This window comes from Stenella coeruleoalba (genome assembly GCF_951394435.1).
Source record: "Stenella coeruleoalba genome assembly, chromosome: 13".
Classification (NCBI taxonomy): domain Eukaryota; kingdom Metazoa; phylum Chordata; class Mammalia; order Artiodactyla; family Delphinidae; genus Stenella; species Stenella coeruleoalba.
The window spans coordinates 10,989,324-11,007,599 of record NC_137159.1 but is presented as its reverse complement, the minus strand read 5'-3'; the positions used below and the strand labels follow the sequence as shown (position 1 = coordinate 11,007,599).

The 18,276-nt window shown below is 39.3% G+C and overlaps 1 protein-coding gene across 1 annotated transcript in view; it reads right to left on the bottom strand.

Moving 5' to 3' along the window:
• The window catches only part of ACOXL (acyl-CoA oxidase like), a 355,249-nt gene that overhangs the window by 13,992 nt on the left and 322,981 nt on the right, over positions 1 to 18,276 (bottom strand).

Here is an 18,276-nt window from a genome sequence, read left to right as displayed (position 1 = left end):
TGTCAAAACTCACTGAACGGTACCATTACAATTTGTGCATTTCAATGTATATAAAATAGATCTCATTTTTTTTTTAATTAAGAGAAAAAGAAAAAGAAAAGCAATTTGGTGATTGCCAACATTTTTTTTAACATCTTTATTGGAGTATAATTTCTTTACAATGTTGTGTTAGTTTCTGCTGTATAACAAAGTGAATCAGCTATATGTATACATGTATCCCCATATCCCCTCCCTCTTGCATCTCTCTCCCACCCTCCCTATCCCACCCTTCTAGGTGGTCACAAACCACCAAGCCTGATCTCCCCGTGTGATGCAGCTTCTTCCCACTAGCTATCTATTTTACATTTGGTAGTGTATGTATGTCAATGCTACTCTCTCACTCCATCCCACCTTACCCTTCTCCCTCCCCATGTCCTTAAGTCCATTCTCTACGCCTGTGTCTTTATTCCTGTCCTGCACCTAGGTTCTTCAGGACCTTTTTTTTCTTTAGATTCCATATATATGTGTTAGCATATGGTATTTGTGTTTCTCTTTCTGACTTACTTCACTCTGTATGACAGACTCTAGGTCCATCCACCTCACTACAAATAACTCAATTTCGTTTCTTTTTATGGCTGAGTAGTATTCCATTGTATATATGTGCCACATCTTCTTTATCCATTCATCTGTCGATGGACACTTAGGTTGCTTCCATGTCCTGCCTATTGTAAATAGTGCTTCAGTGAACATTGTGGTACATGGCTCTTTTTGAATTATGATTTTCCAATGGTATATGCCCAGTAGTGGGATTGCTAGGTTATATGGTAGTTCTATTTTTAGTTTTCTAAGGAACTTCCATACCATTCTCCATAGTGCCTGTATCAATTTACATTCCCACCAACAGTGCAAGAGGGTTCCCTTTTCTCCACACCCTCTCCAGCATTTACTGTTTGGAGATTTTTTGATGATGGCCATTCTAACCGATGTGAGGTGATACCACATTCTAGTTTGGATTTCCATTTCTCTAATGGTTAGTGATGTTGCACATCCTTTCATGTGTTTGATGGCAATCTGTATATCTTCTTTGGAGAAATATCTATTTAGATCTTCTGCCCATTTTTGGATTGGGTTGTTTGTTTTTTTTTGATATTGATCTGCATGAGCTACTTGTATATTTTGGAGATTAAGCCTTTGTCAGTGCTTGGTTTGCAAATGTTTTCTCCCATTCTGCACATCATCTTTTAGTCTTGTTTATGGTTTCCTTTGCTGTGCAAAAGCTTTTAAGTTTCATTAGGCCCCATTTGTTTATTTTTGTTTTTATTTCCATTTCTCTAGGAGGTGGGTCAAAAAGGATCTTGCTGTGATTTATGTCAAAGAGTGTTCTTCCTATGTTTCCCGCTAAGAGTTTGATAGTGTCTGGCCTTATATTTAGGTCTTTAATCCATTTTGAGTTTATTTTTGTGTATGGTGTTAGGGAGTGTTCTAATTTCATTCTTTTACATGTAGCTGTCCAGTTTTCCAAGCACCACTTATTGAAGAGGCGGTCTCTTCTCCATTGTATATTCTTGCCACCTTTATCAAAGATAAGATGACCAGATGTGTGTAGGTTTATCTCTGGGCTTTCTATCCTGTTCCATTGATCTATCTTTCTGTTTTTGTGCCAGTACCATACTGTCTTGATTACTGTAGCTTTGTAGTATAGTCTGAAGTCAGGGAGCCTAATTGCTCCAGCTCCACTTTCCTTTCTCAAGATTGCTTTGGCTATTCGGGGTCTTTGGTGTTTCCATACAAATTGTGAAATTTTTTGTTTTAGTTCTGTGAAAAATGCCATTGGTAGGGATTGCACTGAATCTGTAGATTGCTTTGGGTAGTATAGTCATTTTCACAATGTTGATTCTTCCAATCCAAGAACATGGTATATCTCTCCGTCTGTCTGTATCATCTTTAATTTCTTTCATCAGTGTCTTATAATTTTCTGCATACAGGTCTTTTATCTCTTTAGGTAGGTTTATTCCTAGGTATTTTATTCTTTTTGTTGAAGTGGTAAATGGGAGTGTTTCCTTAAATTCTCTTTCAGATTTTTCATCGTTAGCGTATAGGAATGCAAGAGATTTCTGTGCATTAATTTTGTATCCTACTAATTTACCAGATTCATTGATTAGCTCTAGTAGTTTGCTGGTAGCATCTTTGAGATACTCTATGTATAGTATCATGTCATCTGCAAACAGTGACAGCTTTACTTCTTTTTTTCTGAGTTGGATTCCTTTTATTTCTTTTTCTTCTCTGATTGCTGCAGTTAAAACTTCCAAAACTATGTTGAATAACAGTGGTGAGAGGGGGCATCCTTGTTTTGTTCCTGATTTTAGAGGAAATGGTTTCAGTTTTTCACTATTGAGAATGGTGTCGGCTGTGGGTTTGTCATATATGGCCTTTGATATGTTGAGGCAAGTTCCCTCTACGCCTACTTTCTGGAAAGTTTTTATCATAAATAGGTGTTGAAATATGTCAAAAGCTTTTTCTGCATCTATTGAGATGATCCTATGGTTTTTATCCTTCAGTTTGTTAATATAGTGTATCACATCAATTGATTTGCATATATTGAAGAATCCTTGCATTCCTGAGATAAACCCCACTTGATCATAGTGTATGATCATTTTAATGTGCTGTTGGAGTCTGTTTGCTAGTATTTTGTTGAAGATTTTTGTATCTATGTTCATCAGTGATATTGGTCTGTAGTTTTCTTTTTTTGTGACATCTTTGTCTGGTTTTGGTATCAGGGTGATGGTGGCCTCGCAGAATGAGTTTGGGAATGCTTCTCCCTCTGCTGTATTTTGGAAGAGTTTGAGAAGGTTAGGCGTTAGCTCTTCTCTAAATGTTTGACAGAATTCGCCTGTGAAGCCATCTGGTCCTGGGTTTTTATTTGTTGGAAGACTTTTAATCACAGTTTCAATTTCAGTGCTTGTGATTAGTCTGTTCACATTTTCTATTTCTTCCTGGTTCAGTCTCAGAAGGTTGTGCTTTTCTAAGAATTTGTCCATTTCTTCCAGGTTGTACATTTTATTGGCATATAGTTGCTTGTAGTAATCTCTCATGATACTTTGTATTTCTGCAGTGTCAGTTGTTACCTCCCCCTTTTCATTTCTAATTCTGTTGATTTGAGTCTTCTCCCTTTTTTTCTTGATGAGTCTGGCTAATGGTTTATCAATTTTCTTTATCTTCTCAAAGAACCAGCTTTTAGTTTTATTGATCTTTGCTATTGTTTCCTTCATTTCTTTTTCATTTATTTCTGATCTGATCTTTATGATTTCTTTCCTTCTGCTAACTTTGGGGGTTTTTTGTTCTTCTTTCTCTAATTACGTTAGGTGTAAGGTTAGGTTGTTTATTTGAGATTTTTCTTGTTTCTTGAGGTAGGATTGTATTGCTATAAACTTCCCTCTTAGAACTGCTTTTGCTGCATCCCATAGATTTTGGGTCGTCATGCTTTCATTGTCATTTGTTTCTAGGTATTTTTTTATTTCCTCTGATTTCTTCAGTGATCTCTTGGTTATTTAGTAGCATACTGTTTAGCCCCCATGTTTTTGTATTTTTTACAGATTTTTTCCTGTAACTGGTATCTAGTCTCATAGCATTGTGGTCGGAAAAGATACTTGATATGATTTCAATTTTCTTAAATTTACCAAGGCTTGATTTGTGACCCAAGATATAATCTATGACCGAGAATGTTCCATGAGTACTTGAGAAGAAAGTGTATTCTGCTGTTTTTGGATGGAATGTCCTCTAAATATCAATGAATTCCATCTTGTTTAATGTGTCATTTAAAGTTTGTGTTTCCTTATTTATTTTCTTTTGGAAGATCTGTCCATTGGTGAAAGTGGGGTGTTATAGTCCCCTACTATGATTGTGTTACTGTCAATTTCCGCTTTTATGGCTCTTAACATTTGCCTTATGTATTGAGGTGGTCCTATGTTGCATGTATAAATATTTACAATTGTTATATCTTCTTCCTGGGTTGATCCCTTGGTCATTAGGTACTGTCCTTCTTCGCCTCTTGTAATAGTCTTTATTTTAAAGTCTATTTTGTCTGATACGAGAATTGCTACTCCAGCTTTCTTTTGATTTCCATTTGCATGGAATATCTATTTTCCATCCCTTCACTTTCAGTCTGTATGTGTCCCTAGGTCTGAAGTGGGTCTCTTGTAGACAGCATATATACAGGTCTTGTTTTTGTATCCATTAAGCCAGTCTATGTCTTTTGGTTGGAGCATTTAATCCATTTACATTTAAGGTAATTATCAATATGTATGTTCCTATTACCGTTTTCTTAATTGTTTTGGGTTTGTTATTGTAGGTCTTTTCCTTCTCTTATGTTTCCTGCCTAGAGAAATTCCTTTAGCATTTGTTGTATAGCTGGTTTTGTGGTGCTGAATTCTCTTAGCTTTTGCTTGTCTGTAAAGGTTTTAATTTCTCCGTCAAATCTCAGTGAGATCCTTGCTGGGTAGAGTAATCTTGGTTGTAGGTTTTTCCCCTTCATCACTTTAAATATGTCCTGCCACTCCCTTCTGGCTTGCAGTTTCTGCTGAAAGATCAGCTGTTAACGTTATGGGGATTCCCTTATATGTTATTTGCTGCTTTTCCCTTGCTGCTTTTAATATTTTTTCTTTGTATTTAATTTTGGGTAGTTTGATTACTATGTGTCTTGGTGTGTTTGTCCTTGGATTTATCCTGTATGGGACTCCCTGTGCTTCCTGGACTTGATTGACTATTTCCTTTCCCATGTTAGGGAAGTTTTCAACTATAAACTCTTCAAATATTTTCTCAGACCCTTTTTTTTTAACTCTTCTTCTTCTGGGACCCCTATAATTTGAATGTTGGTGTGTTTAATATTGTCCCAGAGGTCTCTGAGACTGTCCTCAATTCTTTTCATTCTTTTTTCTTTATTCTGCTTTGTAGTAGTTATTTCCACTATCTTATCTTCCAGGTCACTTATCCGTTCTTCTGCCTCAGTTATTCTTCTATTGATTCCTTCTAGAATTTTTTTTTAAATTTATTTATTTATTTTTGGCCGCATTGGGTCTTCACTGCTGCGTGCGGGCTTTCTCTAGTTGCAGCTAGCAGAGGCTACTCTTTGTTGAGGTGCATGGGCTTCTCCTTGTGGTGGCTTCTCTTGTTGCCCAGCATGGGCTCTAGGTGTGTGTACTTCAGTAGTTGCAGCACACAGGCTCAGTAGTTCTGGAGCATGGGCTTAGTTGCTTGGTGGCCTGTGGGATCTTCCTGGACCAGGGCTTGAACCTATGTCCCCTGCATTGGCAGGTGGATTCTTAACCACTGCGCCACCAGGGAAGTCCCGAAAATTTTTAATTTCATTTATTGTGTTGTTCATCGGTTTGTTTGCTCTCTAGTTCTTCGAGGTCCTTGTTAAACGTTTCTTGTATTTTCTCCATTCTGTTTCCAAGATTTTGGATCATCTTTATTATCACTACTCTGAATTCCCTTTCAGGTAGACTGCCTATGTCCTCTTCATTTGTTTGGCCTGGTGGGTTTTTACCTTGCTCTTTCATATCCTGCGTATTTCTCTATCTTCTCATTTTGCTTAATTTACTAGGTTTGGGGTCTCCTTTTCGCAGGCTTCAAGTTCGTAGTTCCTGTTGTTTTTGGTGTCTGCCCCCAGTGGGTGAGGTTGGTTCAGTGGCTTGTGTAGGCTTCCTGGTAGAGGGGACTGGTGCCTGTGTTCTGGTGGGTGGGGCTGGATCTTGTCTTTCTGGTGGGCAGGGCTGCGTCCGGTGGTGTGTTTTGGGGAGCCTGTGAAGTTACTATGATTTTAGGCAGCCTTTCTGCTAATGGGTTGGTTTGTGTTCCTGTCTTGCTAGTTGTTTGGCATGGGGCATCCAGCATTGGAGCTTGCTGGCTGTTGGTTGGAACTGGGTCTTAGCGTTGAGATGGAGATCTTGCCAATTGATGTTACATGGGGCCGGGAGGTCTCTGGTGGTCCAATGTCCTGAAGTCAGCTCTCCTAACTCAGAGGCTCAGGCCTGACACCCAGCCGGAGCACCAAGACTCTGTCAGCCACACAGCTGCTAGTGTTGGAGGGTCTCCTGCAGAGGCAGGGGGCAGTGCTGGCTCATCATGGGGACAAGGACATTGGCAGCAGATGTTCTGGAAAGTACTTCTTGCTGTGAGCCCTCCTGGAGTCCCAAAATTTTTTTTTTTAGTCAAGTAAGGATAACAAAGCAAAAGCACTACTTACCATTATTTTTTATTTAAATGATAACTTTCAGCACCTAAAAAGTAGGATGATCATAATAATTTAATTTTTAAATGAAAAATTATTTTTCATTATGGAAAACTCAACATATTTTGTTTCCCACATTTTGCCATAGAAAGTTCCCAATATTCCCTGCTTGGGCCTATGGGAATGAGGAATCAGTAAATCAGGTTCTCAGGCCAGCAAGGACTGTAAAGGATCCTCCAAATAAAGTCAAGTATTGCCATTGGATGAAATAGTTGCAGGCAGACTTGTAGATGGAACAACAACTGGAAGGTCCAGGGAGACTGCTGATCTGGGATCAGATGAACTCACAAAACTCTTCAGAAAGCATCCTACCAAGATATCATTTCCTCTTCTCAGAAATCATAGTCAGGGACTTCCCTGGTGGTTCAGTGGTAAAAAATCTGCTTGCCAATGCAGGGGACTTTGGTTTGAGCCCTGGTCCAGGAAGATCCAAAAAGCCACGGAGCAACTATGCCCGTGTGCCATAACTACTGAGCATGCACTCTACAGCCAGCAAGCCACAACTACTGAGCCCATGTGCCACAACTACTGAAGCCCCCGCACCTACGGCCTGTGCTCCACATCAAGATAAGCCACCACAGTAAGAAGCCTGTGCACCGCAACAAAGAGTAGCCCCCACTCACCACAACTAGAGAAAGCCCGCTCGCAGGAATGAAGACCCAACACAGCCGAAAATAAATAAATAAATAAATAAATTTATAAAAAGAAATCATAGTCAAAGCTCACATCTGGAGGATGGATGTACTTTTCCCTACTCTCCCACTAAGCACAACTAAAAACCCTGAACACTAAATATAAAACAAAGATAGGGAGACTCTGAAAGGTGAAGAGAAGACCAACTGTCTAGGGACTTTGGGACCTCAGGAACAACACAGTGGTGAATTCCCTGGGTTTTCTTTTGACCTCATACATCCCACATTCAGAGCTAAAGAAACTGGCAACCCAGGAACGTCAACGGATGCAGACAAAAATCTCAAAAAAAGCCTGCTCTTTCTCCCAAAGGGCCAGGAAAGACAGAAAACTTTTAGACAATAGCAGATCTACTCCAGCCAAACACCATAGAAAAACTGTGTCCCCCACTACCCATGTCTCTCAAGGCCGAGTGGGCTTCTTTGTCTTCCACCCTCATAGACTGTAATGAGGTTCACCCCCCATGGTGACAATGGAGACCACATGGGGAGCCTGGACTTCCACCTCCACCTGGAAGTAGCAATGTACCCCTTCTTCTCCTCGACAGGATGCTGTCAGAGGAGGCCTAATGAGAGTCGACTTAACCATCCCATGGTGTTAGCAAAGACACTGTCAGTGTCATTGGAAGCCATGTGGGCAGAGCAATGAGGCTCTCCTACCCCTCCCCACCAAGCTGATAACTGAAACTTCTGCCCCCACCCAGCAGTAACAAGGACAGACACCCCACCCCCGCCAACCTTGGATATCAGCAGAGGCTGAATGGAGAATATGGGCTTCTATCCCTATAAGGCAGTAATGAGGTGGTGTGCCTTTTCTGCCACTGGAGCACTGTCAGAGGAATCCAGCTAAAACAGAAGATGTAACCGAGATCCAAAGTCTCATTACATAACACCCCAAATGTCCAAACCTCAATCAGAAGTCAAACTGAATGAAAAAGACAAGCAATAGATGCCAACACTGAAATTACAGAAAAGTTAGAATTATTGGACAAAGATTTTTAAAGCAGCCACCATAAAAATGCCTCAATAAGTAATTATGGCCGTGCTTTAAACAAATGAAAAAAATAGAAAATCTCAGCAAAGAAGTAGAAAAAGAAGAACAAACAAAGCCCAAAGGCAGCAGAAGGAGGGAAATAATAAAGATATAAAGATTGGAGAGAAAATAAATAAAATAGAGACAAAAAACAACAGAAAAGATCAATGAAACCAAGAACTGGTTCTTTGAAAAGATAAACAATATTGATAAACCTTTAGCCAAGCTCATCAAGAAGAAAAGAGAGAGAACCCAAATAAACAAAATAAGACATGGAAGAAAATAAAAACTGATACCACAGACATACAAAAAAAATCATGAGAATGCTACAAACAGTTATATGCCAACGAATTGGACAACCTAGAAGAAATGGACAAATTTCTAGAAACATACAAGCTTGCAAGACTGAATCAGGAAGAAATAGACAATTTGAACAGACCAATCACTAGCATGGAAGTTGAATTTGTAATTTTAATAAAAGGGGGGGTGGCTTTCCTGGTGGCGCAGTGGTTAAATAATCCACCGGCCAATGCAGGGGACTCGGGTTCAATCCCTGGTCTGGGAAGATTGCACATGCCATGGAGCAGCTAAGCCCATGGGCCACAACTACCGAGGCCTGCGCTCTGGAGCTCATGAGCCACAACTACTGAGCCCACGTGCCACAACTACTGAAGGCTGTGTGCCTAGAGCCCATGCTCTGCAACATGAGAGGCCCAGGCACTGTAACGAGGAGTAGCCCCTGCTCACCGCAACTAGAGAAAGCCCGCATGCAGCAACGAAGACCCAAGGCAGCCTAAAATAAATAAATAAATAATAAATAAATTTATTTAAAAAAAAAAAACTCCCAGCAAACAAAAGTCCAGGACCACATGGCTTCACAGGAGAATTCTAACAAACATATAAAGAAGAGCTAATACCTATCCTCAAACCATTACAAAAAATTGAAAAGGATGGAACACACCTAAATTCATTCTATGAGGCCACCATTACACTGATATCAAAACCAGATAGACACTACAAAAAAAATTACAGGTCAATATCTATCATAAATATAGATGCAAAAACCCTCAACAAAGTATTAGCGAATCAAATTCAACAATATGTAAAAAGGATACTACACTATGATCAAGTGGGATTTATTCCAGGGATACAAGGATGGTGCAATACCTGCATATCAATTAATGTGAAACACCACATTAACAAAAGGAAGGAAAAAAATCTTCAATAGATGCAGAAAAAGCATTTGACAAAATTCAACATCCATTCATGATAAAAACTCTCATCAAAGTTGGTATAGAGGGAATACATCTCAACATAATAAAGGCCATTTTTGACAGACGCACAGCTAACATCATACTCAACAGTGAAAAGCTTTCAGCTTTTCCTCTAAAATCAGGAACAAGACAAGAATGTCCACTCCTTCCACTTCTATTTTATGTAGTATTAGAAATACTAGTCACAGCAATCAGACAAAAAGAGAAATAAAGGCATCCAAACTGGAAGGGAAGAAGTAAAACTCTATTTGAGGATGACATGATACTATACATAGAAAACCTTAAAGTCTCCACTAAAAAACTATTAGAACTAATAAACGAATTCAGCAAAGTTGCAGGATACAAGATGAACATACAGAAATCTGTTGATTTTCTATACACTGATAAGGAACTAACAGAAGAGAAATTAAAGAAACAATCCCATTTACAATCACATCAAAAAGAATAAAATACCTGAGAATAAACTTAACCAAGAAGGTAAAATATGTATACTCTGAAAACTACAGAACATTGATGACGGAATTTGAAAATGATAAAAAGAAATGGAAAGATATCTGAGTTCTTGGATTAGAAGAATTAATATTGTAAAATTTCCATACTACCCAAAGCAATTACGGATTTAATTCAATCCTTATCAAAATAATCATGACATTTTTCACTAAACTAGAATAAATAATCCTAAAATTTATATCAGACCACAAAAGACCCCAAATTGCCAAAGCAATCTTGAGAAAAAAAGAAAAACAACACAGAGCTGAAGGTGTCATGCTCCCTGACTTCAGACTGTACTTTGAAGCTACAGTAATCAAAAAAGCACGGTACTGGCACAAAGCAGACAGATCAATGAACAGAATAGAGAGCCCAGAAATAAACCCATACATTTATGGGTTTATTTATACATCAATTAATCTATGACAAAGAAGGTAAGAAGAAAGACAGTCTCTTCAATAAGCGGTGCCTTTTACGGCTGAGTAATATTCCATTGTATATATGTGCCACATCTTCTTTATCCATTCATCCGATGATGGACACTTAGGTTGCTTCCATGTCCTGCCTATTGTAAATAGAGCTGCAATGAACATTTTGGTACATGACTCTTTTTGAATTATGGTTTTCTCAGCGTATATGCCCAGTAGTGGGATTGCTGGGTCGTATGGTAGTTCTATTTGTAGTTTTTTAAGAAACCTCCTTACTGCGCTCCATAGTGGCTGTATCAATTTACATTCCCACCAGCAGTGCAAGAGCGTTCCCTTTTCTCCACACCCTCTCCAGCATTTATTGTTTCTAGATTTTTTGATGATGGCCATTCTGACTGGTGTGAGATGATATCTCATTGTAGTTTTGATTTGCATTTCTCTAATGATTAGTGATGTTGAGCATTCTTTCATATGTTTGTTGGCAATCTGTATATCTTCTTTGGAGAAATGTCTATTTAGGTCTTCTGCCCATTTTTGGATTGGGTTGTTTGTTTTTTTGTTATTGAGCTGCATGAGCTGCTTGTAAATTTTGGAGATTAATCCTTTGTCAGTTGCTTCATTTGAAAATATTTTCTCCCATTCTGAGGGTTGTCTTTTCGTCTTGTTTATGGTTTCCTTTGCTGTGCAAAAGCTTTTAAGTTTCATTAGGCCCCATTTGTTTATTTTTGTTTTTATTTCCATTTCTCTAGGAGGTGGGTCAAAAAGGATCTTGCTGTGATTTATGTCATAGAGTGTTCTGCCTATGTTTTCCTCTAAGAGTTTGATAGTGTCTGGCCTTAAATTTAGGTCTTTAATCCATTTTGAGTTTATTTTTGTGTATGGTGCTAGAGAGTGTTCTAAGTTCATACTTTTACATGTACCTGTCCAGTTTTCCCAGCACCACGCATTGAAGAGTCTGTCTTTTCTCTACTGTATATTCTTGCCTCCTTTATCAAAGATAAGGTGACCATATGTGCGTGGGTTTATCTCGGGGCTTTCTATTCTGTTCCATTGATCTATATTTCTGTTTTTGTGCCAGTACCGTACAGTCATTTTTTTTTTTTTTTTTGTGGTACACGGGCCTCTCACTGTTGTGGCCTCTCCCGTTGCGGAGCACAGGCTCTGGACGCGCAGGCTCAGTGGCCATGGCTCACAGGCCTAGCCGCTCCACGGCATGTGGGATCCTCCCGGACCGGGGCACGAACCCGTGTCCCCTGCATTGGCAGGCAGACTCTCAACCACTGCGCCACCAGGGAAGCCCCATACTGTCTTGATTACTGTAGCTTTGTAGTATAGTCTGAAGTCAGGGAGCCTGAAATTAAGATATTTGTAGTGAGGTGGATGGACCTAGAGTCTGTCATACAGAGTGAAGTAAGTCAGAAAGAGAAAAACAAATACCGTATGCTAACACATATATATGGAATCTAAGAAAAAAAATGTATGAAGAACCTGGGGGTAAGACAGGAATGAAGATGCAGACCTACTGGAGAGTGGACTTGGGGATGTGGGGAGGGGGAAGGGTGGGTTGTGACGGAGTGGGAGGGTGGCATGGACATGTATACACTACCAAACGTGGAATAGATAGCTAGTGGGGGGCAGCCGCATAGCACAGGGAGATCATCTCAGTGGTTTGTGACCACCTGGAGGGGTGGGATGGGGAGGGTGGGAGGGAGGGAGATGGGAGAGGGAAGAGATATGGGAACATATGTGTGTATGTGGCTGATTCACTTTGTTGTGGAGCAGAAACTGACACACCGTTGTAGAGCAATTCTACTCCAATAAAGATGTTAAAAAAAAAAGATCCATTCAAATACAAATTATTTATACACCTAGCAATGCCCTAGACAGAGACAAAACTATTTCAATTTTTTTTAATGTGTTGTTAATATTTTTCTCAGCAACTTCCAGAATTACCTCATAATCTTGAGTGAATGTAAATTTAATTAAAAAAATGAAAGTTGACAATCAAAAAAAAAAAAGCAGTGCCGAGAAAACTGGACAGCTACATGTAAAAGAATGAGATTAGAGCATATCCTCATACCATATACAAAAATAAACTCAAATGAATTAAAGACCTAAATGTAAGACCTGAAACCACAAAACTTCTAGAAGAGAATAGAGGCAGAATACTCTTTGACATAAATCGTAGCAATATTTTTTTGGATCTGTCTCCTAAGGCAAAAGAAATAATAGCAAAAATAAGCAAATGGGACCTAATTAAACTTAAGAGTTTTGCACAGTAAAGGAAACCATCAACAAAATGAAAAGGCAACCTACTGAATGGGAGAAAATATTTGCAAATAATATGATGGACAAGGGGTTAATATTCAACATATATAAACAGCTCACACAACTCAATATCAAGAAAAACAAAGAAACTAATTTAAAAATGGACAGAAGACCTGAATAGACATTTTTCCAAAGAAGATATACAGATGGTCAACAGGCACATGAAAATATGTGCAACATCACTAGTCATCAGAGAAATGCAAATCAAAACCATAACGAGATAGCACCTCACACCTGTTAAAATGGCTATCATCAAAAAGTCTACGAATAACAAACGTAGACGAGGATGTGAAGAAAAGGGAAACCTAGTATGCTGTTGGTGGAATTGTGAATTGGTGCAGCCACTATGGAAAACAGTACAGAGGTTCCTCAAAAAACTAAAAATAGGACTACCATACGATCCAGCAATCCCACTGCTGGGTATATATCTGAAGAAAATGAAAACACTAATTTGAAAAGATTCATGCACCTCAATGTTCATAGCAGCATTATTTACAACAGCCAAGATATGGAAGTAACCTAAGTGTCCATCAACAGGTGAATGGATAAAGAAGAAGTGGTATATATACATAATGGAATACTACTCAGCCATAAAAAGAATGAAAATCTGTCATTTGCAACAACCTGGATAGATCTAGAGAGTATTATGCTCAGTGAAATAAATGCAAGACAGAGAAAGACAAATACTCTATATTATCACTTATGTGTCGAATCTAAAAAATAGAATGAATGTATATAACAAAACAAAAACAGACTCACAGATATGGAGAAGAACTAGTGTTTACCAACGGGGAGTGGGAAGGAGGTAGGAGAGAGTTAGTGGTATGTGATTAAGAGACACAAACTACTATGTATAAAATATAAGCATCAGGATATAGTCTACAGCACAGGGAAATATAGCCATTCTTTTATAATAACTTTAAATGGAGTATCATCTATAAAGATATTGAATCACTGTGTCATACACCTGAAACTAATATAATATTGCAAATCAACTATACTTCAATTTAAAAATGGAAAGGAAATGCAATGACCAAAATAAAAATTCAGTGGATAGTCTCAACACCAGAATGGAGGAGACAGCGGAAAACATTAGTGAACTGGAAGATAGAATGATAGAAGTTACTAAATCTGAACAATGGAGAGAAAATAGACTGAAAAAAAAAAAGAACAGAGGCTAAGGGTCCTGTGTGGTTATAACAAAAGATCTAACTTAAATGTCATCAGAGTTCTTGTGAGAAAAGAAGAGAAAAGAAAGAGGGCAGGGCTGAAAAGTACATAATGAAATGACTGGGAACTCCCCATTCTGGCAAAAGACATAAACCAACAAATTCAAAAAGCTGACTGAAACTCAGCCAGGGTATATTCAAAGAAATACACATCAAGGCACATCATCGTCAAACTTCTGAAAACTAAAGAAAAAAATCCTTGAAAACAGAGAGAGAAAAATGATGATTTATTCATAAGGGAAAAATGATTTTAATGACAGCAGATTCTCATTAGAAACTATGAAGGCCAGAAATGCTTTCAGGTACTGAAAAAAAGAACTCTCAACCCAGAATCCTATATCCAATGAAACCATGTCATTATTTTCAGATGACATGTTTGTCTGTACAGAATATTCTAGGAATCTACAAGAACTCCTAGAATTAATATGTAAGTTCAGCAAGGTTGTAGAATATAAAATCAACATATGAAGAATCAATTGTATTTCCATATACTAGCAATGGACATATGGACACTTGAAATCAAATATGCAGTACCATTTACAATCACTCAGAAAAAGGAAATAATTAGGTGTAAGTCTAACAAAACGTGTACAGGTCTTGTATGCTGAAAACTACAATATGCTGATGAAAGAAATCAGAAGAGATCTACATAAATGGAGAGACATACCATATTCATAGATTAGAAGATTCAGTGTAGTATTGATCTCATTTCTCCAAAAAGCAATATACAGGTTTAATAATTCCTATCAAAATCCCAGAAATATTTTTTGTAGATATAGACAAGATTATTCTAATATTTACATGGAAAGGAAAAGAATTAGAATAGCTAAAACAATTTTGAAAAAGAATAAAGTGGGAGGAATCAACCTACCACATTTCAAGTTTATGTAACTAACGTAATCAAGACTGACCATGTGGTATTGGCAGAGAAATAGGTACATAGATCCATGTATCAAAATGGAGAATGCAGAAATAGAATGACACAAATATGCCCAACTGATTTTAGACAAACGTGTTAAAGCAATTCAATGGACAAGAGATAACCTTTCAAGAAACTGCTGTTAAGGAAATTGGACATCCATAGGCAAAAAAAAAAAAAAAAGAAAGAAAGCAAGCAAAGAAAATCTTGGGACTTCCCTGGTGGCACAGTGGTTAAGAATCTGCCTGCCAGTGCAGGGGACACCGGTTCAAGCCCTGGTCCAGGAGGATCCCACATGCTGTGGAGTAACTAAGCCCATGCACCACATCTACTGAGCCTGAGTTCTAGAGCCTGTGAGCCACAACTACTGAGCCCACGTGCCACAACTACTGAGCCCATGTCCCACAACTACTGAGCCCACATGCCTAGAGCCCTGCTCTGCAACAAGAGAAGCCACCTCAATGAGAAGCCCACGCACCACAACGAAGAGTAGCCCCCGCTAGCTGCAACTAGAGGAAGCCCACACACAGCAACGAAGACCCAACACAGCCAAAAATAAAAATTAAAGGATTAAAAAATAAATAAAAAGAAAAAAAAAAGCACCACATGAGGAACTCTTGTGGTGAAGAAAACACTCGGTATCTGTGCTGTATCAATGTCAAAATCCTGGGTGTGATATTGTATTATAGTTCTGCCAGTGATTCCACTGGGGAAGACTAGGTAAAGGGACATGAAATCTCTCTGTATTATTTCTTACAGCTGTATGTGAATTTATTATTCTCTCAAAGTAAAAAGTTCAATTAAAAAATAAACCCCCCATAATTGTAGTCAGATGTCTCTCAGGTTAGGTTTTAACAAAGGGATTTAATAAACACAATAGAGAGTTCTTTTCTCTTTTTTCTTTGTATTCTTTTTAGATGGAGCATAATGCAGAGATACAAAGAGTAAGTATATATCAGCTTGCTGGATTATCACAAGATGAACACACACACGTAGCCATCACCCAGATTAAGAAATGGAACACCTGTATTCCAAGAGACCTTGACAAGAGTCACACACTTGAGCTGGCTAATTTTTTCTTACATTGTCTCAGCAGTAGCCAACTTGGTGAACTGAATTAATGCCTGGTGCTTCAAGGCCAAAATTTGTGATGTGAATGACCAGCTGTCCAAGGAAGGAGGAGACAGAGGAATTTTGGTTTTCTATAGACGTATGGGTGTTCACAAGTGAGTCCTGTCCCTTCTCTGTCCCTTAAAATGGGGCCACTCCTACTAGCTGTCTTTGTATGGTTTACCAAGTACCAAGTTCTTTGAGTCCCCCAGAGGAAGGAAGAAGTGGGACAGGACACAGCAGTATCTAGTCTCTAAAACCAAAGGAAAAGGGCAATTTACCATGAGAAAAAGAAAAACTACAAACACATTTTATTTTATTTTATTAAAAGTATTGGTTTCTAGCTAGATTAGTAATTTCTACCAAAGTGGATGTACTAGGCATCATTTCTGTTTCAAGTTCAGTAATTCATTTAAATTTTATTATTATGGAATGATAATAAAACCCCCCTTGTCCTAACTGTGACTGGGGTCTGCTCTGTTTGACTCAGCTGAATTCCACCTCCTGGAAGGTCTTTTTTTGGTGTGTAACACAACTACTCTTAGGAACAAATATCACCGATAGGAAATTCTCACTATGCATCCCGTAGTGAGGGGATGAACTCAAAGACTTATGGAGTAGGACCCCAATTACCCAGCACTGCAAGGACCTCCCCAAGGAGCCCAGGATAATACAGTTGCCAGAAGAACTCAGAGGCTGGAGCTCAGCAAAACAAGTCGCTCTATCCTGTGGTTATAACGAGTTATCCTTGAATGAATGAAACGGAATGAGCCTGGCTCTCCCAGATACACAAAGCTGTACTGTGAAGCAAAGCACAAGGGTCGACCAGATGGCTGCCACGCAGAACCAGGATTGCAGGGGTGATGACCTCAGGGTCCATTTTATTGGCCAAAGTGAAGAAACACATCTCACTTGTATTTTCTTAACCTCAGTTGAATGGCCTGCATTTATCGGTTCAACAATGTATTTCATGCCACTGAAGAGCAGGCTTGGGCCAGAGGTAAAGGGGACGGGGGAGGGAAAAGAGCGTTTTTCTCTTTTCTTAGTGGCACTCTGTTGGGACTGGTATTTTCCTTGTCTCTCTCATTTGAGGGTTTCTGGCTCTTGGAAAAGAAGGTGGACCAGGATACACTCATATTTTGTTTCCTGCCATCTCCTGGAAGTGAACCAGGGGTCCTACAATAGTGAAAGGAAGTTAAAGCCAGTTCTGGGGGTGCTTTCAAACAAAGAGGATTTTAAAATTTGACTCAATTGCATTCCATGTAACACCACTTCATTGTGATGTCATTCAGTGACACCCCCCTGGCTTCTAGACCAAGGATCCATCATTAGGAGCTATCCCTCCGCACCCTGATGGAACGGGGGCTTGTGGTTACACACCGCACCAGCCTGGAGGACACAGCCAAGCATTCGCAAAACCTCGTCAGTTGCTTGTAGCCAAGTCAGATGGACCTTACTGGGTGGGAAGGACAGGGGTTGGGGAACCAGAGATCTTTTCTCAAATTCCTTCAAAGAAAGAGTCTGTAGGTAGTAGGTGAGGCCAAGGGACGGAGAAGCCCCACCTCCCTTTCCCAACCCAGTGGATGTCTGCAACATCTTTTGCCTAAAACCTCAGTTTGTGTTGCATTTGATTCCAGTATCTGAACATCTGTTAAGCTACCCTGATCCAGGTGTTTGGGGAAAGGGAAATAGAAGGATAAGAAATCTGAGTGGCCATTTAAAAAGAAACATTTAACGCAGCATGGAAGACAGCCAGCACAGCATTTGTAGGAAGTGAGGGGCGCGTGCACCATTTCTAAGCCTCGTGGGTATGAGCAATGGGGTACGTGTTCTAGAAGTTAAAATTTGAGGAGAAAAAAGGCTAATATTCCAACACCATCCTTCCATCTTGGAACTGTCCCCCAAGTTTTTCTTCCTATTCTGTTTCTTTCAACCCAAGTCTTTATGCCACAGGGCAACGACTGCATTTATATTGTACACTTAATTCAAAATAGTAAATAAGTGTTATCTACCCTCTAAATCCAAAGAAGCCCCGTAGCGTCCTGGCTTTGGGGTCTAGTGTCTGCCACACTTCTGCACATTCTTACTCTAAGCCCATTTCCTAAGAATAAATCAATGTGTTAGTGGCTATATCGACTCAGAACTATTAACACTTGAATGACCCATCAACATCGGGCTTGAATGTTTTTCCTCTTTAATGAATCAACTATTTGATTGACTAAACTGAGACTAAAACCCAAACCTTAGTGGTTGTTTTAGACTTGAGCAAATAAAGCAGAAGAGCCAAGATCACTAGCCATCAACAGGCTCCCCCTGGCCTCCCTGCTGCAGCTGGGTCTCCCGGCAGTTCTCACTCAGGAAGGAAAAGGATTCCTTTCGCTGGGGCAGAGTAAGACTATTAGGGGCTGGGCCCACCCTTGTGTCCACTTGCTGGTGAGGGTACAAAACAGGACTTGGGCTGGTGCTGGTGAATCTGAGCTTCAGCCTAACACACCGAAATGAAAACGGC